Source organism: Miniopterus natalensis, chromosome 2 (genome assembly GCF_054644295.1).
Source record: "Miniopterus natalensis isolate mMinNat1 chromosome 2, mMinNat1.hap1, whole genome shotgun sequence".
Lineage (NCBI taxonomy): Eukaryota > Metazoa > Chordata > Mammalia > Chiroptera > Miniopteridae > Miniopterus > Miniopterus natalensis.
Window position 1 is genome coordinate 89,655,090 of NC_142082.1, and position 22,464 is coordinate 89,677,553.

Consider the following 22,464-nt stretch of genomic DNA (forward strand, 5'->3'; position numbering starts at 1 on the left):
TTTCTCTTCTATATGAAAACATTTTGTTATGTAAACACAAGTTTTCAACCATATTAGTAGGCAAAGACTGTGATCACTCTCAGTAGTCTCATCTTCATTCTCACATTAAAGATAATGAGAAATTTATTTGCTTCTGGCAGATCAGTTTGTTCCTTTAGACTTACTGAGATAGCAAGATGTAAAAGGAAACCAGATGGCTCTGGAAAATAAAGACAAATTGCTGCAACTTTTCTGAGAATACTGAATATTTGCAGATGATTTTTTTACTCTTGATTCCAGCTACATAAATTTTCAAGATATACATGATAGTTCTGCTATTACCACATTTTAAAATTTTATCCTAAACATATAATAAACTTTATTCTGAAAAGTGTCCAGGGTCTTTACTGATTATGGTATATTTATATTTTCCAACATTCCTATAATATAAACAGGGAGCTGGAATCATGCGAACATGAATTTTTAGTCCCTCATAGACTCTTTTATTACCCTATGACCTTATGTAACTGGTTGTCTTTTTACCTCCTTTTTTCATCTGTTAATAAAAAGATTAAGAGTCCTTCTTCATGGCTGCTATAAATTGTAAGTAAACCAAAATAAATTTCTAGCCATAACCCAAGGCTGAGCATATAGCAGATGCCCAGAAAATCCTAATGCACTCCTGCTAGTTACATGGAGAAGTAGAAACCTAAAATGTTGAAGTGTAACAAATTTTAATTTTTTTGATTTCAGCTCAGCCGTAAGAAAAGATGAAATACCGCCATTTCCAACAACATGGATGGACCTTGAGAATATCATGCTAAGCAAAATAAATCAGAAAAAGCTAAGAACCATATGATTTCACTCAGATGCAGGATACAACTGAAACTCACTTGTTTCACAACAAAACAGTATGGTGGTTACCAGTGGGAAGGGGAGTGAGTGGTAATAAAGGGAGCCAAATATATGGTGATGGAAGATGATTTGACTTTGGATGGTGGGCACACAATGCAATATACAGATCAAGTATTATAGAAACGCACACTTGCAACCTATATAATCTTATTAACCAATGTCATCCCAATACATTTAATAATTAAAGGATAAATTTCTTGATTTTTCACTCAGGAGTACATCCATCTTAGCTTTTTCATTTAACTGTTGTTGAATTCCTTGCAATAATTTACTCTTTTTAAATTTTTTTAATATATCATTATTGACCTCAGAGAAAGGAAGGGAGAGGGAGAGAGAAAGAGAGAGAGAAACATCAATGATGAGAGAGTCCTCATTGATCAACTGCCTCCTGCACGCCCCCGGCTGGGGACCAAGCCCGCAACCCAGGCATGTGCCCTGATCGGAACTGAACCAAGATCTCCTGGATCCTAGGTCAATGCTCAACCGCTGAGCCATGCCTGGCTGGGCTAATAATTTACTTTTTATCCAACTTTTTTCCTTAAGGAATATAATCCTAAACCACTTTTTATAACAAATGATTGGCAATATACTTGATCCTGCAAACTGTAATTAGTTTTATCAATAAATTATATTTTTACTAGTATTCTATCTGACAAAGAAAATCTTCACAAATTCTTCACAGGGATCTTTGCTCATAAGCCAGCCCTAATGCAGCTTTTCATCTCATTCTTAATGCTTTACTACAGATCCAAACATGGTCTTGTCTGCCTGCTTTTTCTTCCAGCACACACAGAGAGAGAAACATCAATTTGTTGTCCTACTTATTCATGCATTCATTGGTTGCTTCTTGTATGTGCCCTGACGGGGGATCAAACCCGCAAACTTGGGGTAGGGGGATAACACTCAAACCATTGAGAACCTGGCCAGGGCCCAGTGTGCATACATCTTAATGATACAATATCAGTGAAAAAAAGTAAGTATAGGATGATCTCCCTTTCATAAAGACTAAATTTTTAAAGTACCTTTTAAGAATATGTATAGATGTTCAGAGACAACTTGTAGGAAAGAAAGCAGAGGGTCAGTCCCCTGCTGGGGTTCCCTAGTGGATGACAGGCAGGACCCCAGCCTTTACCGTGGCCTGGGCCTGTCTTTATGTCATTAGGAAGCATAACTAAGTCCAGACCAGGTCAGGGTATAAGAACTACTGTGCTTCTGAGGTCCAATAAAACAATTCCTACCATCAGTCAGTTTCCTGAACTTTTTATGGATCTCAACATTCCTTTTAAGTTAAATCTTTTGAGGTTACCTGTTGCTTCAGAACTACTTTTCAGGTGGGAGTTGTTCAAGGTCTTATGTGAGCTGGTGGTCAGCGGTTTGCAAGGGGCGGTGGAGTAGAGCCCAGCTCCGGGTGCCTGCAGGCCTCTTCCTGCTTTTGGGACACTTGCATGTGAAAGGGGAAGGAACTGAAAAGGCTGATGTGGCAAAAATTTTAAACTGAAGTTTCTCAGATAAAAGTACGTGACCTAGCCAAGTAGTCCCAGCTGGCAGAAACTGTGACAAGGTGTGAATTTGTTTAGTATGTAGCACAGCTGAGTGAACGCCTGGGGTCTGGCCCAAGACCACAGCCCTACTGGAGACCCCAGAGAAGCAGCCAGGAGCCCTGGGGGCGTGGCTGGGAGACCTGGGGACTTGGCCGGGAACTTAGGAGGCAGTGTGGCTAGAGAGGAGCTCTCCTGAAGCCCAGTGCTCTGCGCGCCCCACAGCCTGAGCATGACTGCAGGCCAGGGCCCTCACGGTGTCCGGGAGGGGCAAGGAGAGAAGAAAGGGTGCGTGCAGCTGATGTGGGGTATCGTCTGTGGGCCCTAGGTGGTCTTGTCTGTGGGAGAGCTGAGAAGACTGGCCCTTGGGATCTGTGCCCACCCCTGCAGAGCCAGCCTGTCGCTGTAATGAAGTTTTGTACACTTGTAGAAATATGTATACAATGCGGATGGGGAAAACTGTTTGTAGCACGATTTTGACTACTAAAGGAAATTCCTGCTAACTATGTAAAACATGTTGTTACATTTACCTTCTGTCAATATCATTACATTATAATCTTGACAGAATATATGAGCATTCTTCACATTGTTTCTGTTGTGTATTTCTTCAGGGACTGAAACATATTCCATATATTGTGTGTTTTATTCAATGATATAAGGTAAAATCAATACATTTATAAATGTTAAGAGCAAAGCAACATTGAAACAGTGTAGTTTTAGGGTTTCAATGAGCAGCTCATAGTGTAAAACTTGCTTATCCATTGTAAAATTAATTCGTACCAAGCAGGACTTTAGCAAAGTTTCCAGCAAAGACTTAAATTAATAAATAAGAAACTAACTACATAAAGAATGTCTGAACATGTTCCTCCAGGAAATGCTATTATATTATCATGTTTCAGAGAAGATATGATCATTCTTCACAGGAATTCACCTGTGTATTCAAAGGTTGAAACATATTCCAAATAGTTAATGAGTGTGTTAGTCTGTGAAATAAACTAAAATCAATAGAATTGTACATGCTATTTGTGAAATTTATTGAGAAAAGTCCAGTTTTAGTGTTTGAATGAGTTCTGCATTGTTTGAACCTGTAGTGAAGTTGTCCAGTTTCAGAATGATGTGTACAAAGTGTAATTGGAAACACTGTTTTTAGCACAAACTATGACTACTATATGAAACTCTTACTATGTAATAAGTGTTCTAGCATGCTCTTTCAGTAAATGGCATTAGGTAATATTGCTAAGCAGAAGATATGAGCATTCTACACAGTGATTCTCTTGAGTATTTCTTCAGGGCTTGAAACATATTCCATATAATGTGTGTATTATTCAGTGATATAACATGAAATCAATACATTTGTAAATGTTAAAAGCAGAGCAATGTTAGAACAGTGTGTTTTTAGGTTTCCAATAAGAAGTTTTTTGTAGAAAATTTGAATGAGCATTGTAAAATTAATTTGTAACAAGCAGGATTTTGGCAAAGTTTTAAGCACAGACAAAAGTAAATAAGTAAAAAACTAACAACATAAAGAATATTTGAACATGCTTCTCCAGTAAGTGCCATTATATTAAGATATTTCACAGAGGGTCTGAGCAGGCTACACAGGAATTCACCTCTGTATTACTTCAAAGACTGAAACATTTTCCAAATAGCTAATGTGTGTATTAGTCTCTGAAATAAACTAAAATCAATACATTTGTACATGCTACTTGCAAAGTCTATTGAGAAAAGTCTAGTTTTAGTGTTTGAATGAATTCACTGTTAGAACCTTTAGTGAGGTTTTTGTCTACTCTTAGAATTATGTGTACAAAATGTATAGGAAACACTGTTTTTAGCACTATTATAATTACTAAATGAAACTATTAATAACTTTGTAACAATGTAGTAACATGCACCTTCCATAAATATCTTTACATTATAACACTGTACTTCACAGAAGATATGAACATTCTACCCAGTATTTCTCTTGTGTATCTCTTCAAAGATTGAAAAGTATTCCAAATAGTGCATCTGTTTTCTATGACATAATATAAAATCAATTCATTTGTGAATGGTAATAGCAAACCAATATTGGAACAGTGTAGTTTTCTGGTTTCAAGATATGAGTATTCGACACAGTAATTCACCTGTGTATTACTTCAAAGATTGAAGCATATTTCAAAAAGTTAATGCATTTATTAGTCTATGACATAATCTAAAATCAAGACATTTGTACATGCTACTTGCAAAGTCTATTGAAAAAAGTCTAGTTAGTGTTTGAATGAGCTCTGCATTGTTTAAACCTGTAGTGAAGTTTATATCCACTCTGAGAATGAGGTATACAATGTGAATTTGGAACACTGTTTTTAGCACAAACTATAAGTTCTCAATGATACTCTTACTGTGTGATAAGTGTTCTAAAATGCTCTGCAGTAAATGGCATTACAGTATAATAACTAAGGAAAGCTATGAGTATTCTATACATTAATTTACCTGTATATTACTTCAAAGATTGAATCTTATTCCAAATAGTTAATGCATATATTAATGTATGACATGACATAATGTAAAATCAATACTTTTGTACGTGCTGCTAGCAAAGTCTGTTGAGAAAAGTCTAGTTTTAGTGTTTCAATAAGTTCTTCACTGTTTGAGCCTGTTGTGGAGTTTTTGTGCTTTTTTAGAATGATGTGTGCAAAGCAAATTTGGAAACACCTTTTTTACCCCAAACTATAAGTACTAAATGAAACTTCTACAAATTATGTAGCAAATGTTCTTACATGGTTCTTCAGTAAATGGGATTACATTATAATACTTCACAGAAGATATGAGCATTCTACATCATAATTCATCTACATATTACTTCAAACATTGAAACACATTCTAAATAGTTAATTCATGTATTTGTCTATGACATAATGTAAAATAAATACATTAGTACATGTTACTAGCAAAGTCTGTTGAGAGAACCCAGGTTTAGTGTTTCAATTAGCTTCTACATTGGGTAAATCTGTAGAGAAGATTTTTACACTTTGACAAATGTGTGCAAATTGGATTTGGAAAATCTATTTTTAGCTCAAACTATATGTACTAAATGAAACTCCTACTAATGATGTAATAAATGTTCTAACATGCACCTTCAGTAAATGGCATAACATATAATACTTAACAGAACATATGAGCATTCTACACAGTATTTCACTGTGTATTTCTTCAAATACTGAAACATATTCCAAATAGATAATGCCTGTGTTTGTCTATGACAAAATGTGTAATCAATACATTTTTAAGTGGTACTAGCAAACCAATATTGGAAGTCTAGTTTTAGTTTCAATGAGCTGCTCATTGTGTAAAACTGATAGGGGCACTTATAATTTCCAAAGATTGAGCACCTGAATAAATATGAAATATAATTATATTACTTATAAAATTGTAGAACACATATACCTATGTAAGCAAGGATTTCAGGGTTTTTTTCCTCAGGCTTCTTTCTCCTAGTCCTTTGCTCCCTACACGCCTCTTGATCCTAGACTGAAGCAATTAAGGAGGTGGCACAACTGTGAATGGTGGGTTACAGTATCACCTTATCGAGACATCTCCAGGTCTTGACCAAGATCAAAAGAATGACTTCCACCACTGCATGTAGCTGAGTTCCATTCCCAGCCTCAGTTTGCCCCATATAACCTGATCCCTCAGGCCACTCCTTAAGACAGGTATTGGATGCTCATATGCTCCCTGGCTTCTTGGTTAGGTGGCCTTCTCAATAGACACTTTATATGATTCAATCCGTTGAATTGGACACAGCTACAGGAAGCCCTGAGCCCTACCAGGGTTTCCCAGTAACAAAACTGGATCTCCCACCCTAGCTGATTTGGCTCATTTGTTGGATCACAGGCCTACAGACTGAAGGGTCCTGGGTTTTATTCCAGCCAAAGACATTACCTCAATTGCAGGCTCCATCCCCGGCCCTAGTTGGGGCATGGGTGGGAAGTAACCAATTAATGTGTCTCTCTCCCATTGATGTTTTCCTGTCTCTCTCTCCCTTCCACTCTTTGAAAAGCAATGTAAAAAACATCCTCAGGTAAGGATTAAAACAAAAAACTGGATTGACCATTTTAAAATTAATTTCATACAAAGCAGGTTTTGGCAAACTGTACAAAGGCTAAAAGTATTAAAATAGTAACTATAAATGAATGCTCTGTTAACATAAAAAAAATTCAAACTTGTGAAGAATCCTTGTGAGTTTATTTGAGGCAAACTGTCAACAAATGTTGGGAAGCAGAATTTTGAGAGATTGAGATAATGTTCCAGAGAATGGCAGTTTTGCACCTTGCTTTATAGATTACAATCCAAGCCGGAGACATAAATGAATTACATAAAACCCATTGGTGATAGATTAGGGAGATGGTAGAAAAGCAAAGAAAGAAAAACTCTAGGGTTGGATAAAAAGCAAAATGATAGGCACACACTTCTTTTACTTAGGTGGGTGCAGGATAGTTAACAGTCAACAGTTAACATGATAACAATGATAATGAGGGGGTTTGTGATCTCAGCTCTGGTGCTTTGAGGGCCCTGAAAAAAAGGGGAAATTGCTTTGTTTTGCAAAGGGATGTTAATCAGGTATGTTATCCTAGATGCAAAAAGACATCCTGCAGGATTAGTTAAGGTGAAGATCTTTGTTAGGGAAAAATACTGCCTTAAGACATGACTATTCACCAGAGACTGCTTTTACTTAAAAATGTTTTAATTTTAGACCATCCTTTGTGGTTATTTTAGATCTCTGAGTTTGCAAGGTAGCCATGCAGGCCTCCCCTGAGCTTGTCAGGTTAGCATGTGCCCTTTCTCATCTAAAGGTACTACTTAGAGAGGACCCAGAACACACACACTGTACACATGTACAAACACAAACTCAGCATCCATGATTCGAGAAGCCCTCTGCAGAAAAATGTAAAAATAGCCCTTAATTATACAGATCTGTATGTACACATGTGCACACACATGCACACACCCTTATATTGACTGCCATGCTGCTTCCCTGTCATTCTCTAGGTCTTCAGCACACACAGTATTTGGTTCTAGAGCCTCCTCCAGCCCTCAACATTCCTCTGGCTGACTCCACTGTGTCTTCAGATCTCAGAGCGCTATGACCTTCTCTGGGACTCCCACATGGAGTTAAGACCACGCTGATTCATGATGCAATGTGTTATCACCATGACTCATGGTTATCATTGAGGACATCTGCTGTGCCAGAACAGAGGCTGGGTTTTCATCTCTGAGTCCATGGTGCCTGTCTTACTGTGTGTTCCAATTTAATGTCCAGTAAATACTGTGTGAGGTTCTAAGCCACTTGCTGGACAAAGGACAAGGAGCTTCTGACTCTGACCACAGAATCTTCCAAAATCCTCCCAACAGCCTGGTCAGGTAGAGGTCCAGAGAGTTTAGTCACTTGTCACATGAGGTTATTTACATACCAGTTGATTTCCTCAGAAGCCCAGGTTAGTTCAGCATAATAGTAATTCCACAGCATTCCTCAGCCTCAGGTAGTCACATCAGACTCACAGTGACTGAGAAGATAAAGGGGACACATGGGAGAAATTGCCCAGGGGTAGCCCCTGGGGGTGAGTCCTTAGGGGTGGGCTCCCAAAAGTGTGTCTCTAAAGGTGAGTTCCTAATAGTGAGTCCTTGGGAGTGGGCTCCTGGGGGTGAGTTTCTGGGAGTGAGTTACTGGGGTGAGTCCTTGCAGATGGGCCTCTGGGGGTTAGTCCCTGGGGGTGACCCCTGGGGATGAGCTTCTGGTTTCTCAAGGGCAGTAGGGCTCCCTGTCACCCATCTCTGGGCTGCACATTCTTCTGGGCTGGGTCTTAAAACTCTAACATGGGAAAGTCTCCTTAAATATCCAAAGTGACTGTAGTGTTCCTGGTGGTTGCACAGGGAAGAGAGCATCTGAAAGGAGGTGTCGACAATCCTCAGTGCTGTGAGGACTGAACAGGAGCCTGGATGAGGAGGAGAAGGTGGGTGTTTTAGCCAAAGGTGCTCTGTGACAGGCAACCAGGGAATGCCATGCGTGGAGACAACTGAAAATGCAGGGAAGGACAGGCCACTCCAACAGGTTGGTTCTGTATTCTGTGAATGGAGGAAAGAGGAAGGCATAGTGATCAGAGGAAAGGCTCCTATTTCTGTTGTGCTTATTTGCATAGTGTTTATGTGGCAAACTGGAGCATGTGGAAGCACACAGTGTGTGAGAAGGGGAGTTTGGTGACACAGGGACCTGAGCCAGGAGGAGGAAGCAAGATGCAGACTGTGGATAAGCTTCACACAGGACACAGCAAAGAGGATGGAGCAGCAGGTTCCCATGGGTGAGAGCGAGTGTTAGGGATCAGGGTTGCAACTTGCAGTGTGGAGTGTGCACCAGCCTGGGATTGAGGCCACCACGTGAATCAGCACAATGTCACTTTCCAAACAGCCAGTGTAGAGAGAGATCACACATTTCTGCAAGTATGAGAGCCCTCTTCACTCAGTAGTCACTGATCTGTCTGGGAGGCATCTCTATCCCCTGAGTAATTCTGGTTTAGAGGACAGATGTGAACCCAGACCTCCAGGTAGGATGCATAATCCTAAAGACTTATAATCCACGAAAACGCACACTGCATGACACTTGGTCAAACATGCTCATACACCTAATGCATTGAGAAGACACAAGAAAGAAGAAAAGAAGGGCATTTTGCAGGGAAATTCAGACGATCATGAACAAAACTTCATGTCTATCGGTTGCTCAGAGCTAAAGCATGAATTAGTTCATGTTGTGGGTGAAACCTTAACATTTCCATATGCCCTGAAGAAGGACTATGAAGAAAAAGATATCTTTTCCTGTCAATTCATTATAAGCTTCCTAAGGGACTCTAAGGTGTGTATTCAGTGCTGGAGAGTTACACAATCTACATAAGTTAAAAGAGTTTTTAGACCACCAACATGCTTAAAAGAGGAACTGCTACAAACTCTGTGAAGCATGGAGAGAGAGTTATCTTTCAGGGAGAAATTTACATTATAACACATCCCAGAAAAGAGGAGCTTTCAAAAATGGAATTTTCTTCTCAATTTCCTCAACGATGGACCGACCACGGAAAAGCTTGTAATTTAAAAGAAATACCAGCAAACCAATATCTAGGTAGTGAAACGAGCACACCAGTATGAGAGAAGTGCATGTATAGGATTTCAAGCAGCAGCTCTTTGTGGACACTTGGAAATAGCACTGTGAAAAAAATTCGTATGAAGCAAGATTTGCCCAAAGTTGAAAGAGCTTCCAAAGCAACCACTAGAGAACTTAGCCAAACAATGAATGTTGCAATAAGCTCCTGAAGGAAAGGTGCTTCTACGACATCACCCTTGTGAAAATAGCAACATGGTGCACATTACAAAATGCATATGAATTCCAAGAGGAAAATTCACTCCAAAAGGATGAAATACATGTATTTCTTTCTGAAAGAACACTCAGCCCTATTTTTTTCCTTGTTCATTCAAAGTCCTTGTAGAAATGTGTATTTTCCCTGGTGGAATAAGCTTTGGGTTGCATTGTTTCATCTCTTGCAAGCCCCATGTGCAGCATTCAATGTTGTTTCCTTAGAGAATGTGGAAAAAGACTGATTATGTAAAGCAAATGACTTGAAGTCCACCAAAATGAACACTGCATAACTCTGGCTCAAACACGCTCTTTCAACTAATGCATTGAGAACATTCAAGAAAGCAGAAAAGAGCATGTTACAGGACATTCATACGAGCATGAAAAAAAGTTCATTTCTATCTGTTGCAGAGAGCAAAAGCATGAATTACTTCATATTCCGATGAATCCCTCACATTTCCATGTGCCCTGAAGCAGGACTTTGAAGAAAATGATGTCTTTGCGTGGCAATTTGCTTTAAGCTTATTAAAGGAGCTCTAAGGTGTGTACTGCGTGCAGGAGAGTTACACAATCTACATATGTCAAAAAGGGTTTTTAGACCACCAATATACTTGAAACGGAAACTGCTACTAAGTGTGTGAAGCATGGAAAAAGACCATACTTTCTAGGAGAAGTTTACCTTATAAAACATTCCAGAGAAGAGGAGCTATCAAAAATGGCCTTCCCTTGTCAATTTCCTCAAAGATGGAACGACGCTCAAAGAAGGCTTGTAATTTAAAAGAAATAACAGGAAACCAAAATCTAGGTAGTGAAATGAGCACACCAGTAATGGAGAAGTGCATGTGTAGGATTTCAAGCAGTAGCTCTTTGTGGACCCTTGGAAAGAGCACTGTAAAAAAAATTTGTTCGAAGCGAGATTTGGCCAAAGTTGAAAGACCTTCAAAAACCACCCCTAGAGAACTTAGGAAACAATGAATGTTGCAATAAGCTCCTGCAGGAAAGGTGCTTCTATGACACATCCCCCGAGAACATAGCAACATTCTGCACAGTACAAAATGCATATGAATTCCAGGAGGAAAACTCATTCCAGAAGGATGAAATACATGTATTTATCTCTGAAAGAACACTCAGGCACTATTTTTTGCTTACTTCTTCAAAGTCTATGTAGAAACGTGTATTTTCAATGGTGGAATAAGTTTTGGGATGGATTGTTTCATCTCTTGCAAGTCTCGTGCAGCCTTCTATGTTGTTTCCTTAGAGAATGTGGAAAAACACTGATTCTCTATCCGAAAGGACTTCCAATCGAGGAAAACGCACACTGCATAACTCTTGCTCAAACACGCTATTCCACAAAATGCATTAAGAAGATTCAACAAAGCAGAAAAGAGGATATTTTGCAGTGAAATTCAGACAAGCATGTACAAAATTTGATTTCTATCGCTTGCAGAAAGCAAAAGCATGAATTACTTCATGTACTCAATCAAACCCTTACATTTGCATGTGCCATGAAGCAGGACTTTGAAGAAAAAGATGTCTTTCCATGTCAATTCGCTTTAAGCTTCCTAAAGAAGCTCTAAGGCATGTACTCATTGCTGGGGAGTTACACATTCAACATATGTAAAACAGCGTTTTTAAACCACCAACATGCTTAAAACGAAACGGATACAAAGTGTGTGAAGCATGGAGAAAGAGGTATCCTTCTAAGAGAAGTTTACCTCATAAAAAAATCCCAGAGAAGAGGAGCTTTCAAAATGGCCTTCCCTTGTCAATTTCCTCAAAGATGGGACGACCCTGGAAAGAAAGCTTCTAATTTAAAAGAAGTAAAAGGAAACCAAAATCTAGGTAGTAAAACAACCACACCAGTAATGGAGCAGTGCATGTGTAGGATTTCAAACAGCAGCTCTTTGTGGACACTTGGAAAGAGGTATGTGAAAAATTCATATGAACCCGGATTTGGCCAAAGTTGAAAGATCTTCCAAAACCACCCCTAGAGGACCTAACCAAACAATGAATGTTGCAATAAGCTCCTAAAGGAAAGGTGCTTTCATGACACCACCCCTGTGAAAATAGAAACATTGTGCACATTACAAAATGCATATGAATTCAAAGAGGAAAATTCCCTCCAGAAAGATGAAATAAATGTATTTCTTTCAGAAAGAACACTCGGCCCCGATTTTTTGCTAGCTCCTTCAAAGTCTTTGTAGAAACGTGTATTTTCACTGGTGGAATAAGTTTTTGGATCCATTGATTCATCACTGGCTAGGCTCGTGTGCAGCCTTCTAAGTTGTTTCCTTAGAGAAGGTGGAAAAGGATGATTCTGTATCCCAAATGACCTGTAATCGAGGAAAACGCACACTGCATAACTCTTGCTCAAACACGCTCTTTCACCTAATGCATTGACAAGATTCAAGAAAGCAGAAAAGAAGGGCATTTTGCAGTGAAATTCAGACTTGCATGTACAGAAGTTGATTTCTATGAGTTTCAGTGAGCAAAAGCATGGATTACTTCATGTTCTCGATGTCCCTTATATTTCCAAGTGCCTTGAAACAAGGCTTTGAAGAAAAAGCTGTCTTTGCGTGTCAATTTACATTAAGATTCCTAAGGGAGCTCTAATGTCTATTTTGTGCTGGAGAGTTACACACCCTACATATTTCAAACGGTGTTTTTAGACCACCAGCATGCTTAAAACTGAAACTGCTACAAAGTGAGTGAAGCTTGGAAAAAGCGGTATCATTCTACAAGAAATTTACCTTATAACACATCCCAGAGGACAGGAGCTTTCAAAAATGGACTTCCCTTGTCAATTTCCTCAAAGATGGGACGGCCCTGGAAAGAAGGCTTGTAATTTAAAAGATATAACAGGAAACCGAAATCTAGGTAGTGAAATGAGTGCACCAGTAATGGAGAACTGCATGTGTAGGATTTCAAACACCAGCTCTTTGAGGACACATGAAAAGAGCACTGTGAAAAAAATTCTTTCAAAGGTCGATTTGGCCCAAGTTGAAACACCTTCCAAAACCACCCCTAGAGAACTTAGCAGAACAATGAAAGTTGCAATAAGCTCCTACAGGGAAGGTGCTTCTATGACACAACCCTCGAGAAGATAGCAACATTCTGCACAGTACAAAATGCACTTGAATTCCAGGAAGAAAATTCACTCAAGAAGGATGAAATACATGTATTTCTCTCTGAAAGAACACTCAGCCCCTACGTTTTTGCTTGCTCCTTCAAAGTCTTTGAAGAAACATGTATTTTCCCTGCTGGAATAAGTCTTGGGATGCATTGTTTCATCTCTTGCAAGCCTCATGTGCAGCCTTCAATGTTGTTTCCTTTGAGAAGGTGGAAAAATGCTGATTGTGTGTCCCAAATGATTTGAAACCCAGTTAAAGGCACACTGCATAACTCTTGCTCAAACACACTCTTTCACCTAATGCATTGAGAAGATTCAAGAAAGCAGAAAAGAAAGGCATTTTGCAGTGAAAATCAGACAAGCATGTACAAATTTCATTTCTAATGGATGCAGAGTGCAAAAGGATGAATTACTTTATGTTCTCTATAAAACCATTATTTTTCCACATACCCTGATGCAGGACTTTGAATAAAAGGCTGTCTTTGCCTGGCAATTCGCTATAATCTTCTTAAAGGATCTCTACGGTGTGTATTCAGGGCTGGTGAGTTAAACACTCTACATATGCAAAACAGCGGTTTTAGACCACCAACATGGTTAAAACTGAAACTGCTACAGAGTGTATGAAGCATGGAGAAAGGGGTATCTTTCCAAGAGAAGTTTATCTTGTAACACATCCCAGACAACAGGAGCTTTCAAAACTGGACTTCCCTTGTCAATTTCCTCAAGGATGGGACGACCCTGGAAAGGAGGCTTGTAATTGAAAAGAAATAACAGGCAACGAAAATCTAGGTAGTGAAACGGACACACCCTTAATGGAGAAGTGCAGGTGTAGGTTGTCCAGCAGAAGGTCTTTGCGGACACTTGGAAATAGCACTGTGAAATGAATTCATAAGAAGCGGGTTTAGCCAAAGTTGAAAGACGATCCAAAACCACCCCTACAGAACTTAGCTGAACAATGAATGCTGCAATAGGCTCCTACAGGGAAGGTGCTTCTATGACACAACCCCAAAGAAGATAGCAACATTTTGCAGAGTAGAAAATGCATATGAATTCCGGGAGGAAAAGTCACTCCGAAAGGATGAAATACTTGTATTTCTCTCTGAAAGAACACTCAGCCACTACGTTTTCGCTTGTTCCTTCAAAGTCTTTGTAAACACGTGTATTTTCACTGGTGGAATAAATTTTGGGATGCATTCTTTCATCTCTTGAAAGCCTAATATGCAGCCTTCTATGTTGTTTCCTTTGAGAAGGTGGAAAAATGCTGATTCTCTATCCCAAAATAATTGGAATCCAGGAAAACGTACACTGCATAACTGTTGGTCTAACACGCTCTTTCACCTAATGCATTGAAAAGATTCAAGAAAGCAGAAAAGAAGGGCATTTTGGAGTGAAATTCAAAAGAGCATGTACACAAGTTCATTTCTATCGGATACACAGTGCATGAATTACTTCATGTTCAAGATCAAACACTTACATGTCCATGTGCCCTGGTGCAGGACTTTGAAGAAAAAGCTGCCTTTGTGTGTCAATTCACTATAATCTTCCTAAAGGAGCTCTAAGGTGTGTATTCAGGGCTGGAGAGTAAAACCCTCTAAAAATGCGAAACAGCGTTTTTAAAGCACCAACATGCTTAAAACTGAAACTGCTACAAAATGTGTGAGGCATGGAGATAGGGGTATCCCTCTAAAAGTTTACCTTATTACACATCCCAGAGAACAGGAGCATTCAAAACTGGACTTCCCTTGTCAATTTCCTCAAAGATGGGACGACCCGGGAAATAAGGTTTGTAATTTAAAAGAAATAACAGGAAACCAAAACCTGGGTAGTGAAACGAGCACACCAGTAGTGGAGAACTGCATGTGTAGTATTTCAAGCAACATGTCTTTGTGGACACGTGGAAAGAGTACTGTGAAAAAAATTCATAGGAAGCGGGATTTGGCCAAAGCTGAAAGACCCTCCAAAACCACCCCTTGAGAACTCAGCCAAACAATGAATGTTGCAATAAGCTCCTAAAGGAAAGGTGCTTTTAAGACACCACCCCTACGTTTTTGCTTGCTCCTTCAAAGTCTTTGTATACAATAGTGTATTTTCACTGGTGGAATAAGTTTTGGGAAGCATTGTTTCATCTCTTGCAAGCCTCATGTCCAGCCTTGTATGTTGTTTCCTTTGAGAAGGTGGAAAAATGCATATTCTGTATCCCAGATGACTTACAACCTAGGAAAATGCACACTGCTTAACTCTTGCTCAAACACGCTCCTACACCAGTTTCATTGACAAGATTCAAGAAAGCAAAAAAGAAGGGCATTCTGCAGCGAAATTCATACGAGCATGTTCAAAAGTTCAATTATATCGATTGCAGAGTGCAAAAGCATGAAATTAATTTCTCCATCAAAGAGTGACATTTCCAAGTGCTCTCATGCAGGATTTTGAAGAAAATGATGTCTTTGCATGTCAATTTGCTGTACGCTTCCTAAAGGACCTCTAAGGTGAGTATTAGGTGCTGTAGATTTAAACACACTGCATATGTCAAACAGCATTTTTAGACCACCAACATGGTTAAAAGTGAAACTTCTATGAACTGTGTGAAGCATGGAGAAAGGGAATTCTTTCTAGGGGAAGTTTACATGATAACAGAAGCCAGAGAACTGCAGCTTTCCAAACTGGACTTCCTTTGTCAATTTCCTCAGGGATGGGATGACCATGGAAAGAAGGCTTGTAATTTAAAAGAAATAACAGGGAATGAAAGTCTAGGAATTGAAATGAGCACACGAGTAGTGGAAAAAAGCATGTGGAGGATTTCAAGCAGCAGCTCTTTGTGGACACGTGGAAAGAGCACTGTGAAAACAATTCGTACGTAGCGGGATTTGGCCAAATATCAACGACCCTCCATAACCATGCCTAGGCAATTTAGCCAAACAGTGAATGTTGCAATAGGCTCTTACAGGGACGGTGCTTCTATGACACAACCCCCGAGAGGATAGCAACATTCTCCACAGTACAAAATGCATATGAATTCCTGGAGGAAAATTCACTCCAGAAAGATAAAATAGATGTGTTTCTCTCTGAAAGAGCACTGAGCCCCTGCGTTTTTGCTTGCTCCTTCAAAGTCTTTGTACAATAGTGTATTTTCACTGGTAGAATAAGTTTTCGTAAGCATTGTTTCATCTCTTGCAAGCCTCATGTCCAGCCTTGTATGTTGTTTCCTTTGAGAAGGTAGAAAAATGCTGATTTTGTATCCCAGATGACTTGAAACCTAAGAAAATGCACACTCCTTGACTCTTGCTCAAACACGCTCCTACACCAGTTTCATTGACAAGATTCAAGAAAGCAAAATAGAAGGTCATTCTGCAGCGAAATTCAGAAGAGCATGTTCAAAAATTCAATTACATCGATTGCAGGGTGCCAAAGCATGAAATTTTGTTCTCCATTATAGCGTGACATTTCGAAGTGCCCTCATGCAAGAGTTTGAAGAAAATGATTTCTTCGCATGCCAATTCGCTGTAAGCTTCCTAAAGGACCTCTAAGGTGAGTATTCCGGCTGTAGAGTTAAACACTCTACATATGTCAAACAGCATTTTTAGATCACCAACATGGTTAAAACTGAAACTTCTATGAACTGTGTGAAGCATGGAGAAAGGGGATTCTCTCTAGGAGAAGTTTACATTATAACACAAGTCAGAGAACTGCAGCTATCAAAACTGGTCTTCCTTTGTCAATTTCCTCTCGGATGATATGACCATGGAAAGAAGGCTTGTACTTTAAGAGAAATAACAGGGAACAAAAGTCTAGGTATTGAATCGAGCACACGAGTAGTGGAAAAAAGCATGTGGAGGATTTCAAGCAGCAGCTCTTTGTGGACACGTGGAAACAGCACTGTGGAAAAAATTCGTACAAAGCGGGATTTGGTCAAAGTTGATAGACCCTCCAAAACCACGCTTAGGCCAATTAGGTAAACAATGAATGTTGCAATTGACTCCTACAGGGACAGAACTTCTATGACACAACCCCCGAGAGGATAGCAACATTCTCCACAGTACAAAATGCATATGAATTCCTGGAGGAAAATTCACTCCCGAAAGAAAAAACACATGTATTTCTCTCTGAAATAGCACTCAGTCCCTAAGTTTTTGATCGCTCCTTCAAAGTCTTTGTACAATGGTGTATTTTTACTGGTGGAATAAGTTCTGGGAAGCATTGTTTCATCTCTTGTAAGTCTCATGTCCAGCCTTGTATGTTGTTTCCATTGAGAAGGTGGAAAAATGCAGATTCTGTATCCCAGATGACTTACAACCTAGGAAAATGCACACTGCTTAACACTTGCTCAAACACTCTCCTACACCAGTTTCATTGATAAGGTTCAAGAAAGCAAAATAGAAGGGCATTCTGCAGCGAAATACAGATGAGCATGTTCAAAAATTCAATTATATCGATTGCAGAGTGTAAAAGCATGAAATTATGTTCTCCATCAAAGAGTGACATTTCCAAGTGCTCTCATGCAGGACTTTGATGAAAATGATGTCTTTGCATGTCAATTCCCTGTACGCTTTCTAAAGGACCTCTAAGGTGACTATTCCGTGCTGTAGAGTTAAACACTCTACATATGTCAAACAGCATTTTCAGATCACCAACATGGTTAAAACTAAAACTTCTATGAACTGTGTGATGTATGGAGAACTGGAATTTTTTCTAGGAGAACTTTACATTATAACAGAAGCCAGAGAACTACAGATTTCAAAACTGGACTTCTTTTGTCAATTTACTCTCAGATGGGAAGACCATGCAAAGAAGGTTTGTAATATAAAAGAAATAACAGGGAACGAAAGTCTAGGTACTGAAACGAGCACACGAGTAGTGGAAAAAAGCATGTGGAGGATTTCAAGCACCATCTCTTTGTGGACACGCCTTAAGAGCACTGTAAAAAAAATTAGTACGAAGAGGGATTGGCCAAAGTTGAAAGACCGTCCAAAACCAACTCTAAAGAACTTAGCCAAACAATGAATGCTGCAATAAGCTCCTGCAGGAAAGGTGCTTCTATGACACAACCCCCCAGCAGATAGCTTCATTCTGGAGAGTACAAAATGCATATGAATTCCAGGTGAAAACACACTCCAGAAGGATGAAAAATGCATGTTTCTCCTTGAGAGAACAATTGGCCACTATTCTTTACCTTGCTCCTTCAAAGTCTTTGTAGAAACGTGTGATTTCCTGGTGGAATACGTTTTGGGATGCATTGTTTCAATCTCTTGCAAGTCTCATATTGTTTCTTAGACAATGTGGAAAAAGGCGGATTATGTTTCCCAAATCTCTTGAAATCCAAGAAAACGCTCCCTGCATCACTCTTGCTCAAACACACTCTTTCACCTACTGCGTTGAGAACATTCAAGAAAGCAGAAAAGAAGGGCATTTTGCAGGGAAATTCACACGGGCATGTAGAAAAAGCCATTTCTTTGGGTTGCAGAGTGCAAAACCATGATAGACTTCATATTCTCAAATGACCCTTACATTTCCAGGTGACCTGAATTAGGACTTTCCCAATAAGATGTGTTTCCGTGTCTGTGGCAAAAGGAGCTCTAAGTTATGTATTCAATGCTGGAGAGTGACACACTCTAACATAGGTTACAAAGCCTTTTGAGAGCACCAACATGCTTAAAACTGAAACTGCTATAAGATGTGTGTAGCATGCTTAATGAAGGCTTGTCATTTCAAAGAAAGATGAGGAAACCAAAATACAGGTAGTGAAACGAGCACACCAGTATGGGAGATGTGCATGTGTACAGTTTCAAGCAGCAGCTCTTTGTGGATACTTGGAAACAGCGCTGTGAAAAAATTTCGTGCAAAGCGGGATTTGGCCAAAGTTGAAAGACCTTCCAAAACCAACCCTAAAGAACTTAGCCAAACAATGAATGTCACAATAAGCTCACGCAGGAAAGGTGCTTCTATGACACAACCTCCGAACCGTTAGCTACATCCTGGACAGTACAAAATGCATATGAATTAAAGGCTGAAATCTCACCGAAGGAGGAAGAAAAATGCATGTTTCTCTCTGAAAGAACACTCAGCCACGAGGTTTTTGCTTGGTCCTTCAAGGTCTTTGTAGAAACGTGTGTTTTCACTGGTGGAATACGTTTTGGGATGCATTGTTTCAATGTCTTGCACACCTCATGTTGTTTCTTGGACAATGTGGAAAAACGCAGATTCTGTTTCCCAAATCACTTGAAATCCAGGAAAACGCACCCTGCATCACTCTTGCTCAAACACGCTCTTTCACCTAATGCGTTCAGAATATTCAACAATGCAGAAAAGGAGGCCATTTTGCAGTGAATTTCACACGGGCTTGTAAAAAAAATTATTTCTATCGGTTGCAGAGTGCAAAGCATAATTGACCTCACATTCTTGATGAAACCGTCACATTTCCAAGTGACTTGAATTAGGACTTTCCCAAAAATTATGTTTGAGTGTCTGTGGCGAAAGGAGCTCTAAGTTGTGTATTCAGTGCTAGAGAGTGACACACTCTACACAGGTTACACAGCATTTTGAAGGCACCAACATGCTTAAAACTGAAAGTGCTACAAGGTGTGTGTAGCATGCTGAATGAAGGCTTGTCATTTCAAAGAAAGAAGAGGAAACCAAAGTCCAGGTAGTGAGAAGAGCTCACCACTATGGACGATGTGCATGTGTACAGTTTCAAGCAGGAGCTCTTTGTGGACACTTGGAAACAGCGCTGTGAAAAAATTTCCTAAGAAGCCGGATTTGGCCAACTTTGAAAGACCTTCCAAAACCAACCCTAAAGAACTTAGCCAAGCAATGAATGTTGCAATCAGCTCCTGCAGGAAAGGTGCTTCTCTCTGAAAGAACACTCAGCCACTATTCTTTTGCTTTCTCCTTCAAAGTCTTTCTAGAAACGTGTTTTCACTGGTGGAATCCCTTTTGGGATCATTGTTTCAATCTCTTGCAAGCCTCATGTTGTTTCTTAGACAATGTGGAAAAACAAGGAGTATGTTTCCCAAATCACTTGAAATCCAGGAAAACGCACACTGCATCACTCTTGCTCAAATTCGCTGTCTCACCAAATGCGTTAAGAACATTCAAGAAAGCAGAAAAGAACGGCATTTTGCAGTGAAATTCAGATGGGCATGTACAAAAAGGCATTTCTATCGGTTGCAGAGTGCAAAAGCATGATTTATTCATGTTCTGGATGAAACACCTTACATTTCCCAGTGACCTGAATTAGGACTTTCCCAAAAAGATGTGTTTGTTTGTCTGTGGGGAAAGGAGCTCTAAGTTGTGTATTCAGTGCTGGAGAGTGACAAACTCTACACGTTACATAGCCTTCTGAGAGTACCAACATGCTTAAAACTGAAAGTGCTACAAGGTGTGTGTAGCATGCTGAATGAAGGCTTGTCATTTCAAAGAAAGACGTGGAAACCAAAATCCAGGTGGTGAAACGAGCACACCAGTATGGGGATGTGCATGTTTCAGTTTCAAGCAAGAGCTCTTTGTGAATACTTGGAAAAAGCTCTGTGAAAAAATTTTGTACTAAGCGGGATATGGCCAAAGTTGAAACACCTTCCAAAACCAACCCTAAAGAGCTTAGCCAAACAATGAATGTTGCAATAAGCTCCTGCAGGAAAGGTGCTTCTATGACACAACCCTAGAGCAGGTAGCTACATTCTGCACAGTACAAAATGCATATAAATTCCAGGCTAAACACTTACTCCCGAAGGATGAAATGCATGTGTTTCTCTCTGAAAGAAGAGAAAGCCACTAGGCTTTTGCTTGCTCCTTCAAGATCTTAGTAGAAACGTGTGTTTTCACTGGTTGAATACGTTTTGGGATGCAATGTTTCAATCTGTTCCAAGTCTCTTGTTGTTTCTTAGACAATGTGGAAAAACGCGGATTATGTTTCCCAAATCTCCTGAAATCCAGGAAAATGCACCGTGCATCACACATGCTCAAACACGCTCTTTCACCTAATTTGTTGAGAACATTCAAGAAAGCAGACAAGAAGGGCATTTTGCAGTGAATTTCAGACAGGCTTGTACAAAAAGTCATTTCTATCGGTTGCAGAGTGCAAAAGGATGTATTACATCATGTTCTCGATGAAACCCTGACATTTCCAAGTGACCTGAATTAGGACTTTCACAAAAAGATGTTTGCGTGTTTATGCCAAAAGGAGCTATAGGTTGTGTATTCAGTGCTAGAGAGTGACTCACTCTACACAGGTTACACAGCGTTTTGAGAGCACCAACATGCTTAAAAGTGAAACTGCTACAAGATGTGTGAGGCATATTGAATGAAGGCTTCTCATTTCAAAGAAGGAGGAGGAAACTAAAATCCAGGTAGTGAAACGAGCACACCAGTATGGGAGATGTGCATGTGTACAGTTTCAAGCAAGAGCTCTTTGTGGACACTTGGAAACAGCGCTGGGAAAAATTTCTTACGAAGCGGGTTTTGCCAAAGTTGAAAGACCATCCAAAACCAACTCTAAAGAACTGAGCCCAACAATGAATGTTGCAATAAGCTCCTGCAGGAAAGGTGTTTATATGACACAACCCGCGAGCAGGTAGCTACATTCTCCACAGTACAGAATGCAAATGAATTCCAGGATGAAAACTCACTCCAGAAGGATGAAATGCATGTTTCTCTCTGAAAGACAACATAGCCACTATGGTTTTGCTTGCTCCTTCTGGGTCTTTGTAGAAACGTGTGTTTTCACTGCTAGAATACGTTTTGGGATGCATTGTTTCAATCTCTTGCAAGCCTCATGTTGTTTCTTAGACAATGTGGAAAAGAGCGGATAATGTTTCCCTAATCACATGAAATCCCGGAAAACAAACACTGCATCACCCTTGCTAAAACGCGCTCTTTCACCTAATTTGTTGAGAACATTCAACAAAGCAGAAAAGAAGGGCATTTTGCAGTCAATTTTGGACGGGACTGTACAAAAATTAATTTCTATCGGTTGCACAGTGCAAACCATGATTGACTTCATGTTCTCGATGAGACCCTTACATTTCCAAGTGACCTGAATTAGGACTTTCCAAAAAGATGTGTTTGAGTGTCTGTGGTGAATGGAGACCTAGGTTGTGTATTCAGTGCTGGAGAGTGACTCACTCTACACAGGTTACACAGCGTTTTGAGAGCACCAACATGCTTAAAAGTGAAACTGCTACAAGATGTGTGTAGCATATTGAAAGAAGGCTTGTCATTTCAAAGAAGGAGGAGGAAACTAAAATCCAGGTAGTGAAACGAGCACACCAGTATGGGAGATGTGCATGTGTACACTTTCAAGCAGCAGCTCTTTGTGGACACTTGGAAACAGCGCTGGGAAAAATTTCTTATGAAGCGGGTTTTGCCAAAGTTGAAAGACCATCCAAAACCAACTCTAAAGAACTGAGCCAAACAATGAATGTTGCAATAAGCTCCTGCAGGAAAGGTGTTTATATGACACAAACCCTGAGCAGGAAGCTACATTCTGCACAGTACAGAATGCATATGAATTCCAGGATGAATACTTACTCCAGAAGGGT